Genomic DNA, 17045 nt, shown 5'->3' on the forward strand with positions numbered 1-17045 from the left:
ATATTCTTTGGTTAAAGGATGAACAGGTGGGAGCTCTCTGGCTGGAGCACAGGCTTTCCCCGACACAGGTTGCGGGAGAGGCTGCTTTAGAGGTCAGAGCGGTAAGGGGTGGTGTTCTCCAGGGAAAGACAGAGCTGTGCCGTTCACAGCCCCAAATCACGGCATCTGGCATAGGCCCCTCCACTCAGTTCACTGACGCCATCTTGGATCCAGGTGCCGTGTGCAGCCCTGCTGCACTCAGCTCGCAGATGCCAATGCCGCCATCTTGAGTGGAGATGGCATAGCCTCCCTTTGGCACCAGGAACTCCAGAGGGAAGAGCCTGGGGTAAGGCCTCCACGCAGCATCCCAGGAGCAAATAAAGCTGAACTAAGACAAAGGAAAAAACAAGGTAAGACTTTATTATCTGGGCTCTAGCTTTATCCCATGGGGATTGTTAATGAGCTCTGTGGTGAGGATGAAAGACCAACAGAGACCTAGGGGGGATAAGAGTTGGTGATTTTTGTCCAGCATTGGCCTTGACAAGTCAAACTGAACCATTGTGTTAGTTGCACAGGAGTTGAGAGGGGAGAAACTGTCCACTGTTACATTTCATGGGGATTTTGCTAAACATTTTTGCAGCAAGGGTCCACCCGCCCCAGCCCCCCAACCCATGCCCCACATTCCCTTTCATGTCTTAGAACAGACACCATTTCCACCGCAGCTCCTGGCATGGAGGGTCCCTGCAGGGCAGGCCTGGGGCTGAGTGTTTGCAGGTAGCAACTCATGGAATTAACAGGCCTGAGGGCTGGTACTACTAACCTCTCACCACCTCTGAGCTCCTGAGGCTCTGAGAAGTTACACCCTCACTCCAAAGCCTGCCAGTCTCCACCCAGGCCAAGGGCAGGGTCTCAGTCACCACCCTCCTCCAAGTCAGGGTGGGGGACACAGGTGGGGGTGCCCCAGACGCTTCAGGGGCCCTTCACTCTCCTGAGGCCCCAGAAGCTGTAGAAGAGAATCACCCCAAAGAGCCAGCTCTCTTTCTAGACCCTTCTCTGGATTGGGGGGAGGGTGACCCACATACCCAGCAGCCCAGTTTGCTAGGGAGAACACTGGTTAAAGTGTTCTGTAGAGCACAGGGCCTAGATGGGAAAAACACTTCTTGGTCTATACCAATCATGAATCGTGACTCACCTCTGAAAGGTCCCAGAAATGATTCAAAACTTTCCCTATTCAGGCATCTTCTAAAGTTTATGATAAACTGTCAATTATTATTGCAGTTACTATGTTGCTGCTGCTGCTGCTGCTAAGTCGCTTCAGTCATGTCTGACTCTGTGCAACCCCATAGACGGCAGCCCACCAGGCTCCCCCATCCCTGGGATTCTCCAGGCAGGAACACTGGAGTGGGTTGCCATTTCCTTCTCCAATGCATGAAAGTGAAAAGTGAAAGTGAAACTGTAAATTAATCCAAAGACTTCAGTGTTGGAGGAAACTGACAAGGCGGGGGTGATTCCTAGCAGTAGAGTATCTCCTGAAAGATGCTCAAGGAGACACTATGTTTTGATGGCCTTGGCTGTACACATGAGCAAAAATTGAAGCCTCTCCATCCCTATTCCCAGGGCTAGTGGTGTTTCAGGAGAAGGCAGTGGCACCCAACTCCAGTACTCTTGTCTGGAAAATCCCATGGACGGAGGAGCCTGGTAGGCTGCAGTCCATGGGGTCTCGAAGAGTCGGACACGACTGAGCAACTTCACTTTGACTTTTCACTTTCATGCATTGGAGAAGGAAATGGCAACCCACTCCAGTATTCTTGCCTGGAGAACCCCAGGGACTGGGGGGGAGCCTGGTGGGCTACCGTCTGTGGGGTCACACAGAGTTGGACACGACTGAAGCGACTTAGCAGCAGCAGCAGCAGTGGTGTTTCAGAGCATTTCCTTGAACTCAGAACTCTTTGTACTGAATGAACTCATGTTACACTGCAAAAGGCCCTTCTGGCATTGTTCTTAAGTCCTAAAGAACAAAATAAGTAAAGATTTTTTGTGGCGATAATACTTTTCCAGGAGTAAGACACAAAAAAAGACTTTAATCATATCAATTTTGTAATTGAATTTGGGTATTTTTTTCCTCCTGCTGTAATGGAGACAATTTTTAGAAAGAAATTGGATGTATGCAACCAAGACAAAGAACATTTTGAGGCAACACACATCTGTGGCTACTGAGTGCATGTTTTGAATTACATTTAAATTGCCTGAAGAGCATTTGGCAAATGGAAAATTTTAAGTTGGTTTAAGCTTTTCCATGGACAATTTAGGTTTTGTACTGTTATTGTTATATCTGTGCTTTTGCATTCAAATCTTTTCAACCAGCCTGGAAAAGAGAAAAAACATTGTGTTAAAGGCTTTTTAATGACATAGTAACTCCTCTTGACAAACAGTGGATCTGTTCCATTATCTTATCTGCCAAAAAAGAAATATCTTCCAGGAGAATAATATGTGCTTAATCATGAAAGCTTTCAGCTTTGAAAGCTTCAAATGATAGAATCAGCAACAGAAATAAGTACTCTACATCCCCAAATTAGATGTGTTCTTTTGATTATCTTGCAGTAACATCTGTGGTAACAATACTTTCTGGAAACCACTGCTGATATACTCAAATAGCTTTACTAAGTTGGCCTAGTTTGTCATATGAAAAATCAATGACTTAAACAAACATGGGATTGCCCCTCCCCTCACCATTTGCCCTTTGGCCTCTCTGCTCCACTGCTCCATGGTGGGTTTGGGGGTGGGGTTGCCATCAGCACCAGCTCTGGAATGGCATTCCTCAAGTTCAAATCCCTCGCCATGGAGGTGACTGGAATCTCAGGAACAGTGAGGCCAGTCAGCTCCAGTGAAGCCATATTTATTTTTGTTGCCTTGAGAATTGCAGAATTATTATCAAAGCACAATTTATAAATTAGAAAATGCACCCACCCAGAGTGGATATATTGTCCTGCTTCTAGACCACTCTTAGTAGACCTTTTCTTATCCCCAAGATCAGGCTACTTTGCAGGTGAGAACTCAGGTTCAAGAGTTCTAAAGCCCATCTTACCTGGGTAGGCCCAGATAAGGGGTAGCACAGATACATGGCAGTCTGGCAGTCTCTGATCATGAACAGGAAATTCTATGATTTGACCTCGTTAAGAAGTAGTTCCTGGGGACTTCCCTGGCGGTCTAGTGGTTAAGACTCCACTTAAGTGTTTCCACTTCAGGGGGCATGGGTTCAATCCCTGGTCATCATTGTCATTTGGTCACTAAGCGGTGTCCAATTCTTGCCACCCCATGGCTGTAGCTCGCCAGGCCCCTCTGTCCATGGGATTCTCCAGACAAGACTACTGAAGTGGGTTGGGAGAACTAAGATCCCACACAGACTGTGACAGGGCCAAAAGAGGGGAAAAAAGAAAAGAAATTGGGCCTGTTCTCCCTCTGCGTCTGTAGTGTTTTGTCCTTTGGTTGTACATTTACTGGAACGACATTGTATATTACAGTACTAGAAAAGACAGTCTCCGTTTGGAGCAGTGTCAGGGTTGTGTGGTGCTGGAGGGTAATTTGCTGATTTGAGGAGAGGGTGAGTGGAGAACTGATGAGAAGATTACAGAACTATCAAAGTTTTGGATACAAATGTGTTCTTGGTTGTCAAATGGATGATAACAGAGGCTAAATTTCTGAGAAATGTTGAACGTTTCATGGGAGACTAAGAATGGGAGACTAAGGGAACGCTGAGAATTTCCACGCCATTGCCTTAGGACTTTTCATTCCTGGCCCCACTTCACCCCTCCACATGGGAGAACCTGTACTGAACAGCAGAATTGGAAAGAAGCCCTCAGCCTTCCAGAACCACCAAGTAGTCTATTATTCATGATCTGCATTAGCCCCAGTAGACAGAAAAAGCTTCCCTGTATCTTAGGTGAAATATTATCAGTGCCGAGACAGAATCAGGGGATTTGCTTTCACAATGTTATACTTCATATGGAAAGTGTAGAAACAGCAAACCCTGAGCAGATGATATAATCTGAAAATAAATTTCATTGACTCTGCCTCTTTCTCCAAAAAAATAATAATAACACAATCAAAATACAGCCAAACAATATTATCCACGAAAAGGATTGCTGTATTCTTACAAATGCCTCATTGGTAAGATTCATTATAGCTCGTCTTACAAAATATAAGAACTTTAATATAAAATCATTCTGATAGTCCATTAGGTCTTTAAGTAACAAACAAAATTTGGGTTCTGAGTATGCTTCTATGTGTTAAAAATAAGTTCACTTTACTCAAATTATTTACGCATGTGTAATGCAAGGAGTTTAATGATGGTGATGGTGGTGATAATGTTTGGAACAGCTGTGGAAGTAGATTCATACACTGATTTGGTCTATGTGACAATCCAGATGCAGAAAGATTCCACCCAAACTTGGGGGAAAATGTATGGCCATTCAAAATGAACTGAAACGCACTTTTTTGAAAAGCATATTAATAACAATGCAAATGCTTTTTCTATCTGAATTTTGAAAAGCAGAATAAAAATGAAACTCATTAGAGAGTATGTGTGGAAAATTTAGATGTTAAAAACCTGACTTAATTGACTGAAAAACAAAGACTGCTGAAGTGAATGTGACTTGAGTTAGGGTTTATTTTAATTAAGAAGGAGCTAGCAGTCCTAATGACTTTGAAGGAAACTATGTAATTCTCTGCACTTGAGCGAGGCTAATACGGCCAACTGCCAACATGTGTGCCTTTCTGCAAATGGGCATTTTAAGCAGCGCTTTACTGCAGTGCTTACAGGGCTCAGCTGAGTCAGTCACAGTTTGGTTGTCTTTTTCTTGGTTGCCACAGAGGCCAATCACTGCTAAGTCGATTCAGTCGTGTCCGACTCTGTGGGACCCCATAGACGGCAGCCCACCAGGCTCCCCCGTCCCTGGGATTCTCCAGGCAAGAACACTGGAGTGGGTTGCCATTTCCTTGTCCAGTGCATGAAAGTGAAAAGTGAAAGTGAAGTCGCTCAGTCATGTCTGACTCCTGGCGACCCCATGGACTGCAGCCCACCAGGCTCCTCCGTCCATGGGATTTTCCAGGCAAGAGTACTGGAGTGGGGTGCCATTGCCTTCTCCAGAGGCCAATCACAGCATCCTTAAATTACTCTTAAAGGTTAATTTGATAGGAATGCTAAATTATCTGGGCTAGCCATATTGTGGCTCAGTTATTGTGATAATTGGAACTGGGTGAGTTGTGTGTTGATATAAACAACTGTGCTACCATTACCCTGAAAATGGTTGATCTCAGAAGCTTTATACACATGGACATTCTCATCCCACAAATCAGGAGTGTGGCTGAGTTGAGGCTGGTCAGCTCCAGAGTTCTGAGAGATAAGCTAGTTTCTCAACTTTCCACAGTTTTAAAACCAATCAAAAATATTTCCTAGAAAACTTTCTGACTAAAGCAGTGAAACTAGTTCTTGCTTATTGAACTGACTTAGAAAAATGCCATAGGGCTGAATGTTAACCTGCCCGTTTTTCTATTATTTCTGGTACTGAAACAGGGGACTGATTTCAGGTCATGTTAAAATTCCCCACACACATTTACCACCATCTCTGGGTGTGTGGCCGGAGAAGGCAATGGCACCCCACTCCAGTACTCTTGCCTGGAGAATCCCATGGACGGAGGGGCCTGGTGGGCTGCAGTCCATGGGGTCGCCAGGAGTCGGACACGACTGAGCGACTTCACTTTATTTTTTCACTTTCATGCATTGGAGAAGGAAATGGCAACCCACTCCAGTGTTCTTGCCTGGAGAATCCCAGGGACGGGGGAGCCTGGTGGGCTGCCGTCTATGGGGTTGCACAGAGTTGGACACGACTGAAGCAACTTAGCAGCAGCAGCAGCAGCTGGGTGTGTAGCAGAGGAAGGTGAGAATTCACCCCAAAACAAATTTTTACTGCCACCCACATTGTCCCTATGGTAAGCCTGGTCAGCAGGGTAGAGATGCAGTCATCTGGAGAAAACGTAGAAACAGGAAATCAATCCTGAATATTCATTGGAAGGACTGATGCTGAAGCGCCAATATGTTGGCCACCTGATGCAAAGAGCTGACTCATCAGAAAAGACCCTGATGCTGGGAGAGATTGAAGGCAGGAGGAGAAGGGGATGACAAAGGATGAGATGGTTGGATGGCATCACCAACTTGATGGACACGAGTTTGAGCAAGCTCTGGGTGCTGGTGATGGACAGGGAAGTCTGGCATGCTGAAGTCTATGAGGTCGCAAAGAGTCAGACACAACTGAGTAACTGAACTGAAGTACAAACAAAAAGCAAAAGATAGTAAAAGTATTAGTCACTCAGTTGTGTCCGACTCTTTGCAACCCTATGGACTGTGGCCTGCCAGGCTCCTCTGTCCATGGGATTTCCCAGGCAAGAATACTGGAGTGGGGTGCCATTCTCTTCTCCAGGGCATCTTCTGGACCCAGGATTGAACCCAGGTCCTCCTGCATTGTAAGTAGATTCTTTATTCTCTGAGCGACCAGGGAAGCCCAAATAAAAAGTAACATGCCAGGAACTCTCCTTTCCTTGGCCCAGAAGGAATTTTTAGGCAATGACTCAATGAATTCTTCTCTCATTCTTGTCCATGACAAACTAAGCCAACTGCAGACACAGGGTGAGATCTGGTTTATCCTCTTTGTTACATTACACTCACACAGAGAAACCGTCAGAGTTAAGAGACATTCTACCGTTGCTCCAGAAGTCATGGTAAAAGCCAACCTTGGAATTTGTGATAAAGAAGGAGCATATCTTTAGAGGAATGAAATCTAATAGCATCTTTCCTCCACAGGACAGGCAGTCAATCAAACCATATCTAAGCCCAGCGTGGAGTGGAGTACAGAGACACACTCTAAACTCACTCTAAAGCCACTCCTGTGGCTCATCCTGTTTTGTTAGATAGGTTCTTAAGGAAACAATGAGTTAAGCTTTAAACTTGGTGCTCCAAATTATTGGTTCTTTCCCCCCCACTTTATGTATATCTGTATACACATACATATCTTTCATCTTCTGTTTTTTCTTACGATTGTGACTGTGTAGTTTAGATAAAGTAGACATATAAATTGGATAAGTCAGGTATCTTTTATTCTCCCTTAATTACGCTATGCTCAATCAACATGAAAAAGGATAGGGAAATTTCAGTGTTGAATAACTACACAGTTAAACAGAGTGAATGGTGGCTGTCTAGTCTGATAAAATAACCCCCTGAGAACTGCCTTCTTATAGAGAGGCTCTGCTGTGGTTCTCAGGGAAATGTCTGAAACAGTGAACGCTTACTGGAAGAAGGAGCACAGTGTGAGGGAAGCCTTTCTCCTGAAATTGTTCACCTGCTGTGTAAGAGGGGGATGGTGACTAACATTTATTATCCCTGAGATATGGAAAGCCAATCTGGTACTGAGAACAACGCAATAATCTGTCAAAAATTGAACACGCTCTGATGTCCTGGTTTCCAATTTTCCTTATTTATCAAGTGTATGGGGAAAGGATTGGAATAGATGAGGGGACAGAAAAAGTGCTAGAAAGGGGTTTTCACACATTCATGAGTGGATAGATTTACAGAACAGACCTGGGTCTGACTCTGTGCCTTGTCCTGTGTTAGGTGAGTCCTGGTTGTTTGACCCAAGGTGTGTCTAGCACATAGAGAAGAGTGTTTGAATCAGAATTTATCTCTTGGGAGGAGAATTGGTTCTAAAAAAGGAATTCATCTGGAAGGAGGAATGTGGTACTTAGCTCCCAGGTCGTCAGACATCTAAGGAGACATCCTTGTCTTGGTTCATATCTGGTGTGGTCAGAGATATGAGTATGTGAAAGAGGCAAGTCTACACCTGTGCCCAGGAAGGAGTATTTTTTGTGATCATACAGAGACAGTTCCAGAACGGAAGTGTATTCGCAGAAGCTGTCTGGTTATGGAGACCCAAGGCTAATTATCCTAAGTAAGTGTTCATAAACTAAACTGACTGTATCTTCTTTGGGGCCTGAGGAAAGGTCTCAGCATGGACAGGTAGCCTCTCCTATTGCAGACTTCTTATTCTGCTGCACGTTTCATGGAGAATGTGACCCCTATGGACTATATCACTGAAGCTCCTTGCCTGCCAGTGGATCTGCCAGTAGGAGGCATTAGCAGGAGAAATAAGAGGTCCAGATATTTCTCTACTTCCTCTCTGGTGTCCCAGTGCTGGCAGTACTTTTTTCTATTGAGTACTTGAGTTCTTTTTATATTTAGGATAGTAATCCTATTATTTATGGTCTTTCCTATTTGGTAGGTTGCCCTTTCAATTCACAGATATTTTCCCCTTTGCTGTGCACAGGCTCTTTGGTTTGATATAGTCCCACTTACTCTAGCTCTTGTTGCCTGTGTTTTTGTGTCTTACTCAATAAATAATTGCCAAGACCAATGTCAAAGGGCTTTTCTGTGTGTTTTCTTCTAGGATTTTTGTGGTCTCAGGTCTTATATTTAAGTATTTGATCCATTTCAAGTTCATTTTTGTCGAGGGTGTAAGATGGTCCAGTCTTATTCTTTTTCATGTGGCTATTCAGTTTTCCCAGCACCATTTATTGAAGAGGCTGTGCTTTCCCTATTGTGTGATTTTGGTCAAAAATTAGTTGACCACATACATGTGGATTTATTTCTGGGCTCTCTATTTTGTTCCATTGATCTATCTGTCAGTTTTTATGCCACTGCCATGCTGTTTTGATTACTATAGCTGTATAGGGTAACTTGAAATCAGAAACAAAGCCACTTGCTTTGTTCTTTCTTAGGATTTCTTTAATTATTTAAGGTTTTGAATTTTTTTCTACTTCTGTAAAAAAAAATTGGCTTTGGGATTTTGTTAGGAATTACATTGAACTTGTATTAATAATATTACTTTGGGTACTATGAACATTTTCACAATATTCTTCCAATCTGAGAAAATGGGATATCTTTCCATTTATTTGTGTCTTCTTCAATTTCTTTCATCAGTGTGTTACAGTTCTCAGTGTACAGGTCTTTCATCTCATTGGTTAAGGTTTTTTCTAGATATTTTAATTCCCTTTGATGCTGTTATAAATGGGATTGCTTTTTCTGTTTCTCTCTTTCAGATAGTTTCTTATTAGTGTATAGAAGTGCAGCTGGGTTTTGTGTATTGATTTTGTATCCTGAAACTTTGCTGAATTTATTTGGAACCAATTTGTTAGGCAGCCTCATTTTGATAAATTTAGTTTTGTGATAAAGAGCACAGATGTGGAGACTTCACAAGTCTGAAACCCCCTGTCTAATCTTGATCTCAGTCAAGATTTTGTAACTCGAATCATATGTAGATCATATGTCAAATAATAGTGATAATAATAGTAACTGTCTCAGAAGCTAATGTGATATTTTAATGAGAAAATACATACTTAGCACAGCAACTGAACTATGGTGAATTTCAGTATATGTTCACTACTTCTACCCTTTCCTTCACAACCCCACCACCACTGAAAATGTTCCTTGTAGCAGAGGCCAGAAGACACAGACAAGTAGTTAATTTATGCATCCATAATGAAATTGCCATGACTTCTCATATTTTCATACATATGTGACTATTAGAGTGTCAGCAGATTTCCTAACCTGCCCTGAGCAAGAGTCTTATTTCATTCATTGTGCATGAATCTCATACATAAAGAGAAGGAGGAAGAAAAAGAGGAGTGGTAGGAAATGGAAGAAGGTGGAGAAGCCAATAAATAGCATAGGGGAAGGAGAAAGTCACTTGCATCTTCTTAGTCTGCTTTTCCTAGAAAAGGTTCGGTCAAATAAATACTATGTTTATCTTCCAGCTAAAAGGTCTCTCTCTGCAATTCCCATTGCAAGAATAGGTAGATGTGGGGAGCTGGCAGAGCCCTGGATTGGTCTATGGAATTCAGATTGCATAAGCCTACATATTCTCTTTTTATTTTGCTCACATCTTTTTCCCATTGTCAACATTTATTATAGCTATCTTTAGCACCTCTAGAAATTGAAAGAGAAACATTTAATATCTCTTTATTGAGGAAACAAAGCACAATATGAAAAAATTAAGCCACTTTTTTCTTGAAAATTTGCATTAGTGTGCAATTAGAAACTTTATCACCACTGCTTTAGTATCTTCTCATCAAACACACATTAAGAATTTGAACTTTTAGAGCAGATTTTCATTTTTCCTTGTCAATATAAGTGTTTCCATTATATGATGGAGCCACATAATGATCTCTAAGAAGGTAGTGGAGGAGGTGAATAGGAACATGACGTACTTCTCGTTTAGGGGACGGGTTTCCATTAAACGTGCTATTCAAGTGAGAAGGGACGGTTCAGATGATCAGTAATAGGCCACAAAGCTTTTCACCTACACGTCAGTGGGTCCAGCATCTCTGTTAGAAAGGTCTGACCATATGACAAGTTTTCAGTGATGCATAGATATAATTCCAGTAGGGGTCCCTGTAGAACAGCCCATTCTCCAAATGACACTGAGAGGAAAGAGCACTAGATTAGGAGTCATAAAACCTGAATTCTAGTCTCAACCATCACTATTTTATAATTTCTAGCTCACTTAACTTCCTAGGGGCCTCTATTTGTGTCAAAAGAACGTATATTAAAGCCCTATGAGTGTCACAGAAGCCCTATTAACTTCACACAAGAGAGGTGCTTTTAAAGTGCTGTGGAAAGTAGTCGTTGCTATACAGACTGTAATCCTGTAATCCCAGAGCAAGGTGACTCTGGTCAGCGCCACTTGTCCCTGAGGTTGTGGGAACAACCACCAATAGAACATAGCCCACGTGGGCCACGAAGGTGACTGCTGTCTCTTCTACAAACCTGGGGAGCCTGGAGCACACCTATGTACACAGCGTCTCTGCCACTTCCACACCCACAACACGATGCCTTGCATTCTTCTCTCCTCACTGGGATGCTTTTTAAAGTCAGAGTCCTAGTGATTGTATCTAACTGATGGGAAATAGATCATAACCCTCTCAGCAAAGTCTGGGAAGTGTAGTTTTTAGTTTTTAGCATTTTAAAAGGAAGTTGGGATGAATATTGCCACAGACAAGAGTCAGATTCTACCATATGTGCCTGTAAAATTCCTGGCACATCAACAGACATTCTTGGACTGAATTCAATATAATTAAAGAAAACATTATAAAAGCAATCAGGCAACAAATAGTAATTGGATTTCTACTATGTGCAAAAGACATTCTACCCAAGTGAGAAAATCTGAATTACCAGAACAGGAGTCCGGTACAGAACTGCCTGTACTTTCTCGAGCACTCCATATTGCTTTGTGTTTCTAAGCTTTTGAGCAAGCTCTTTCCTCTGCCTGGGGTGACCTCTCCCTCTCCTTCATCCTCCAGGATTGAATGTCTTTGGTCCTTTACGGCATTACTCAAGCATCACTTCTTTGGGTAACCTTCCATATCTGTTAGTGTACTTTTGACTTCATATAATGGAATAACTGAAAGTGGCTTAAATAATAAGGATTTATTATCTCATTATAACAACAACAAGAGGGAATTCCCCAGCGGTCGGGTGTTCAAAACTTTCTCTTCTAATGCAGGGGATGTGGGTTCCTTCCCTGGTTGAGGAGCTAAGAACCTACCTGCCTCGCAACCAAAAAAAAAAACCAATAAAGACTTTAAAAATGGTCCACATCAGGGGAAAAAAATAACAAGAAAAGATAGAGACGGCAGATTCCAACTTTGTAATTTAGCAACATGATGATGTCAACAAGGACCCAACAGCTTCCCTTATTTCTGTTCTTCAGTCCTCTGAAGAACAGCAAGGCTGTCCTTTCATGATGAGAACATGAATGACACAACTCAAATATCACGAGGTCACGTGTGCATGTGTGCTAAGTCACTTCAGTCATGTCTGACACATTGCGACCCTATGGACTGTAGCCCACCAGGCTCCTCTGTCCATGGGACTCTCCAGGCAAGAATACTGGAGTGGGTGGCCATGCCCTCCTCCAGGGGACCTTCCCGACCCAGAGATCGAATCAGCATCTGCATTGTCAGGCAGGTTCTTTACCACTAGCACCACCTGGGAAGGCCCAAGTTGTCACACAACTGTGAGCAAAGCCAGAAGAGAGGTTTCTCCTCGCAATGGTTCCTTCTGTCAGGAGAAAAACCTGTCCTGAGACCCATCTGTAGAATTACTTCTGCATTTTCTTTCTGGGGGTGTCACATACCCTCATCTAAAACAATCATTGAAGATGAGCATAGGAGTACAGTGATTGACGGTGACTGAGTTAGACTTGTGAGCATTCACTTCCTGGCCCCACCAGGGAGGAGGAGAGGGAATCATCAAACCAGGGCTCTTCCAAGAAGGAAGGAGGAGGGAGAAGGTCAACCACAGCATCAGCTACACCTTCCCACCTGCAAACATCACACTCGCCTGGGCTGTGTGAGGTGCCCCACCTCTGTGCTCTCATAGCAACCGGTAATTAGTATAATTGCAGTACTTACCACATTGTCAACTTGCTTATCAGTTCTGCCTCCCTCTGAGCTCCTCGGGGCAGAAGCTATTTATTATTCATTTCTGTCTCTAGACTTAGCTCAGTGCCTAGCACATAGAATGTATACAGTAAACACTGGATGAACTCAAGTTAGATTACATAGATCATAATTCCGTCCATGTAAATGGATATTAGCCACTCAAAATAATTACTTTATTACCCAGCTAGATCACATTTAGACAGATCACCTCAAGTATTCTTGCACAATTAAAAGTAGTTATTTCAAAATGCCAGTAAAGCAACTAGTAAGATGGACATTAATAAGTAAACCAAGAGCTGTCTTGCTTATCTTGTTCTTTATCTTGCTTATCCTGTAGAGTAGCTAATCTTTGTAGTTAATCATTTCACATTCAGCCCTTTCATTTATATCATGTCTATATAAACAAAAGTTTGGTAACTTGACTAAATGAAAACAATTTTGAATTAAGTTCAAAAACATGTCAACAGCCACTAAATTTGTGTGCTAATATGTGGAGCCACAAGAAGGGAGAACAAACATTTTATGATCTTTTATCCATCACATTCTGGTCTCACACCGCCACAATGAAGAAGCAGAAACGGGACTTATCCTCCACCTGAAACAGCCAATAAACAAATACGTATGAAGTATTGGCTCATAACACCAAGGAAGGCGACAAAGAACAGTGGTTCTCTCAGAAACAGACAAGTGAGATGAGCCCTACAGTTGTCCCAGCTTACTGCCCTGAGAGACTTTCCAGGCACTGGTGCAGGATGGGGGTCTGGTTGGAACCCAGAGGACTTGCTAGATTTGAGATGAGGCTGAAGGCTGGGGAGACCAAGGCAGCTAGTGTTCGTAGAACAATACTAGAAAAAAAGAACGCTGTGCAGTGAGAGATCAGTAGAGGTCCTCCTTAAATATTCAGCTGAGTCCAGATCAGAACATGGGGAAAAAGGGAACTCTCAGGGACTGAGAAAAGAACCATCCAACAGACCAGAGGTAATGGAGTCCAGCACTTGCAGTGGGCCAGGAATAGTGCCTGTTCCCACCAGCCAGACTGGAAAACCTCATATCCATGGGACTTCAAGAAGAGTACCTGGAAGGGTCACATCTCAGTAGAGAGGAAAGTTATTCCTAGGCTGCTGCTGCTGCTGCTAAGGCGCTCAGTCGTGTCCAACTCTGCGCGACCCCAGAGATGGCAGCCCACCAGGCTCCACTGTCCCTGGGATTATCCAGGCAAGAACACTGGAGTGGGTTGCCATTTCCTTCTCCAATGCATGAAAGTGAAAAGTGAAAGGGAAGTCGCTCGGTCATGTCCGACTCTTAGCGACCCCATGGACTGCAGCCCACTAGACTTCTCCATCCATGGCATTTTCCAAGCAAGAGTACTGGAGTGGGGTGCCATTGCCTTCTCCAATTCCTAGGCTGAATGCTGTTCAAATTCTGCCTGACAAACATTAAAATCAAGACCTGAAAGGATTCACCTGTTTCTAAGGAATTTAACTGTCTTCTGTTTATAAGAATAGAAGAATTTTACCCCAAAGATAAAATTTGAAATGTCATCCTTCTAATCAAAAAGTACCTACAGATTGAAGACAATCCCTATAAAAATTTCAGTGGCATTTATTTTCACAGAAATAGAATGAAAAATCCTAAAATGTATGTGGAACCACAAAAGACCCCAATAAAGCAATCTTGGGAAAAAGGACAAATCTGGAGGCATCATACTCTGATTTCAAGCCATATTACAAAGTTATTGTAATAAAACAGTATGCTATAGGCATAAAAATAGAACAATAGAGGAGAATAGAGAGCCTTGAAATAAACACATGCATATTTGGTCAACTAATTTACAACAAAGAAGCCAAGAATATACACGGGGAAATTCTTCAATAAACAGTGTTGGGGAAACTGGACCCCTTATCTTATACTAGACAAAAGAATCAACTCAAAATGACTTAAAACTTGAACAATAGACTGAAACCATAAAAATCCTAGAAGAAAATATAGGGGGTAAGATTTCAGACATATATTTCAGCAATGATTTTTTTGGATTTGACATCAAAAGCAAAGGCAACAAAAGTAAAAATAAAGTGAGACTACATCAAACTAAAAGGCTTCTGGGCAGCAAAGGAAACCTTCAACACAATGAAAAGACAACCTACAGAATGGGAGAAAATATTTGCAAATCAAATATTTAATAAGATGTTAATACCCAAAATATTTAAAGAACCCATATACTGCATTAGAAAAAAAAAAGCTAGTTTAAAAATGGGCAGAGGACCTGAATAGATATTTTTCCAGAGAAGACATACAGATGGTTAACAGACACATGAGAAGATGCTCAACATCAGTAATCATCAGAGAAATGCAAATCAAAACCACAATGAGATATCACCCACACCTGCCAAAATAGCCATTATCAAAGAGACAACAAATAGTAAATGTTGGCAAAGGTTTGTAGAATAAGGGAACCCTTGTGCACTATTTGGGGGAAGGTAAACTGGTGCAACAGGTATGGAAACCAGTACAGAGGTTCCTCCAAAAATTAAAAATACAACCACGGTAATTCCACTTCTGGATATTTATCTGAAGAAAACAAAAAACATCATCTCAAAAAGATATTTGCAGTCCTGTGTTTGTTGCAGCATTATTTACAATAGCCAAGACATGAAATGATCTGAGTGTTGATCAACAGATGAATGGATAAAGAAAATGTGGTATATGTCTACAGTGAAATATTTTGGGAGCATAAAAAAGAAATTCCTGCTATTTTTGACAATATGGGTGGATCTCAAAGGCCTTATGCTTAAGTGGAAAAATCAGACAGGAAAGCTGAATGATCTCACTTTTATGTGGCATTTTATGGACGTGAGTCTGAGTGAACTCTGGGAGTTGGTGGTGGACAGGGAGGCCTGGCGTGCTGCGATTCATGGGGTCGCAAAGAGTTGGACATGACTGAGCGACTGATCTGAACTGAACTGAAAGTTAAAAAAAAGAAACACAAACTCATAAAAGCCAGAGGAGAAATGTGAAGGTGGATGAAGTGTAACTGGTGAAGTTGATCAGAAGGCATAAATTTTCAATTATATGATAATAAAAGCTTGAGAATATAATACGCAACATGCTAACTACAGTTACCAATAGATTACTAAATATTTGAAAGTTGCTAAAAGAGTAAATCTTAAAAGTTCTCATTACAGGAAATAAAAAGTTTAGCTTTGTGAGGTGGTTGTCTGTAACTAAATTTGTTGTAATAATCATTTTGTCATATATACATATAGCAAATCATTATGTTGTACACTTTGGACTAATACAATATTATATGTCATATCTCAGTAAAACTGGAGAAAAACAAAGCAAATAAGGCAAGCAAGAATTCTGTAGATAAAAGAAAAAAGAATTCTGTAGATCAAATGCTTTAAAATTCTGAAAGAAAAATTGTAACTCTATAATTCTATTTCTTTTCATTCTATTTTCTTTCAAGAGTGAAATCAAAATAAAGACATTGCAGATATACAAAAGCTGAATTAGCATCACCAGCAGACTCACACTATAAGAAATATTAAAGGAAGCCCTTTAGGCAAAATGAAAAGAATACCAGATGGAAATCTGGATCGATGCAAAGGATTTTTTTAACCAGGCTGTCCTATTTTATTTTATTTATCTATTTTTGGCTGCATCACACTGGCATGTGGGGTCTTAGTTCCCTGACTAAGGATCAAACCTGTGCTCCCTGCAGTCTAAGCGTGGAGTCTTATCCACTGGACCACCAGGGAAGTCATCAATCAAGAAGGATTGATGAGCACAGAAAACAGAAAAGAAGTTTCTGTTATTTAAATCTCTTTTCAGAACAATTGACTATTTAAGTAAAAATATTAGGAATGTAGTATGGGATTTATACCATAGGGAAAAGTAGAATGTATGATAAAATAGGACAGGACTTGGGAGGGGAGAGATGAAAGTACACTAGTATAAAGTTATGCTGTGTGGAAGGTAACCAACTGCTTCAACTGACCTGGGACAGAGGACCTTCTTAGGACACCAGACTTTCAGTGCTGCACTGAACTGGCTCCAGGCAAATTGAGATCATCAATCACCCTCTTCTATCAGGCCCATAATGTCACAGAAAGGTAGCTCTGCCAGAGCCAGACTGGTCTCTCTGCTTGACCTCTCTGTGCCTCAGTTTACTCATCTCTAGTCTCAGGAGCCTTAATGCCTTCTTATCATTGTTGCTACAGGAGTTTAATTATGTGATGCATGTGAAGTTTGGCACATACTAGGGATTAATAAATATTAGCTCTTATTATGACCTGATTTGCTTTGGAAAAAAATCAAAGTTATATTGTAGAGAATGAATAAGAGAAAACATGGACAACAACCAAAGAGATAATTTAGTAGGCTAGTGTTGGAGAAGACTCTTGAGAGTCCCTTGGACTGCAAGGAGATCCAACCAGTCCATCCTAAAGGAGATGAGTCCTGGGTGTTCACTGGAAGGACTCATGTTGAAGCTGAAACTCCAATATTTTTGCCACCTGATA

General features: G+C 41.8%; 1 protein-coding gene across 4 annotated transcripts in view; it reads left to right on the top strand.

The window, feature by feature from the left end:
* Positions 1-205: 205 nt before the first annotated feature.
* The window catches only part of LOC147359467 (uncharacterized), a 47663-nt gene continuing 30823 nt past the window's right edge, over positions 206-17045 (top strand). The window contains exon 1 of one of the 4 annotated variants that reach the window (XM_086336903.1): positions 206-389. The gene's annotated coding sequence lies outside the window, so the exon portion shown is untranslated. The remainder of the gene's footprint in view (positions 390-17045) is intronic. The other 3 variants (XM_086336901.1, XM_086336902.1, XR_015140835.1) reach the window with 3 other exon arrangements.

This window comes from Bos grunniens, chromosome 14 (genome assembly GCF_055505025.1).
Source record: "Bos grunniens cultivar Pamir isolate PY7600 chromosome 14, Bosgru_T2T1.0, whole genome shotgun sequence".
Lineage (NCBI taxonomy): Eukaryota > Metazoa > Chordata > Mammalia > Artiodactyla > Bovidae > Bos > Bos grunniens.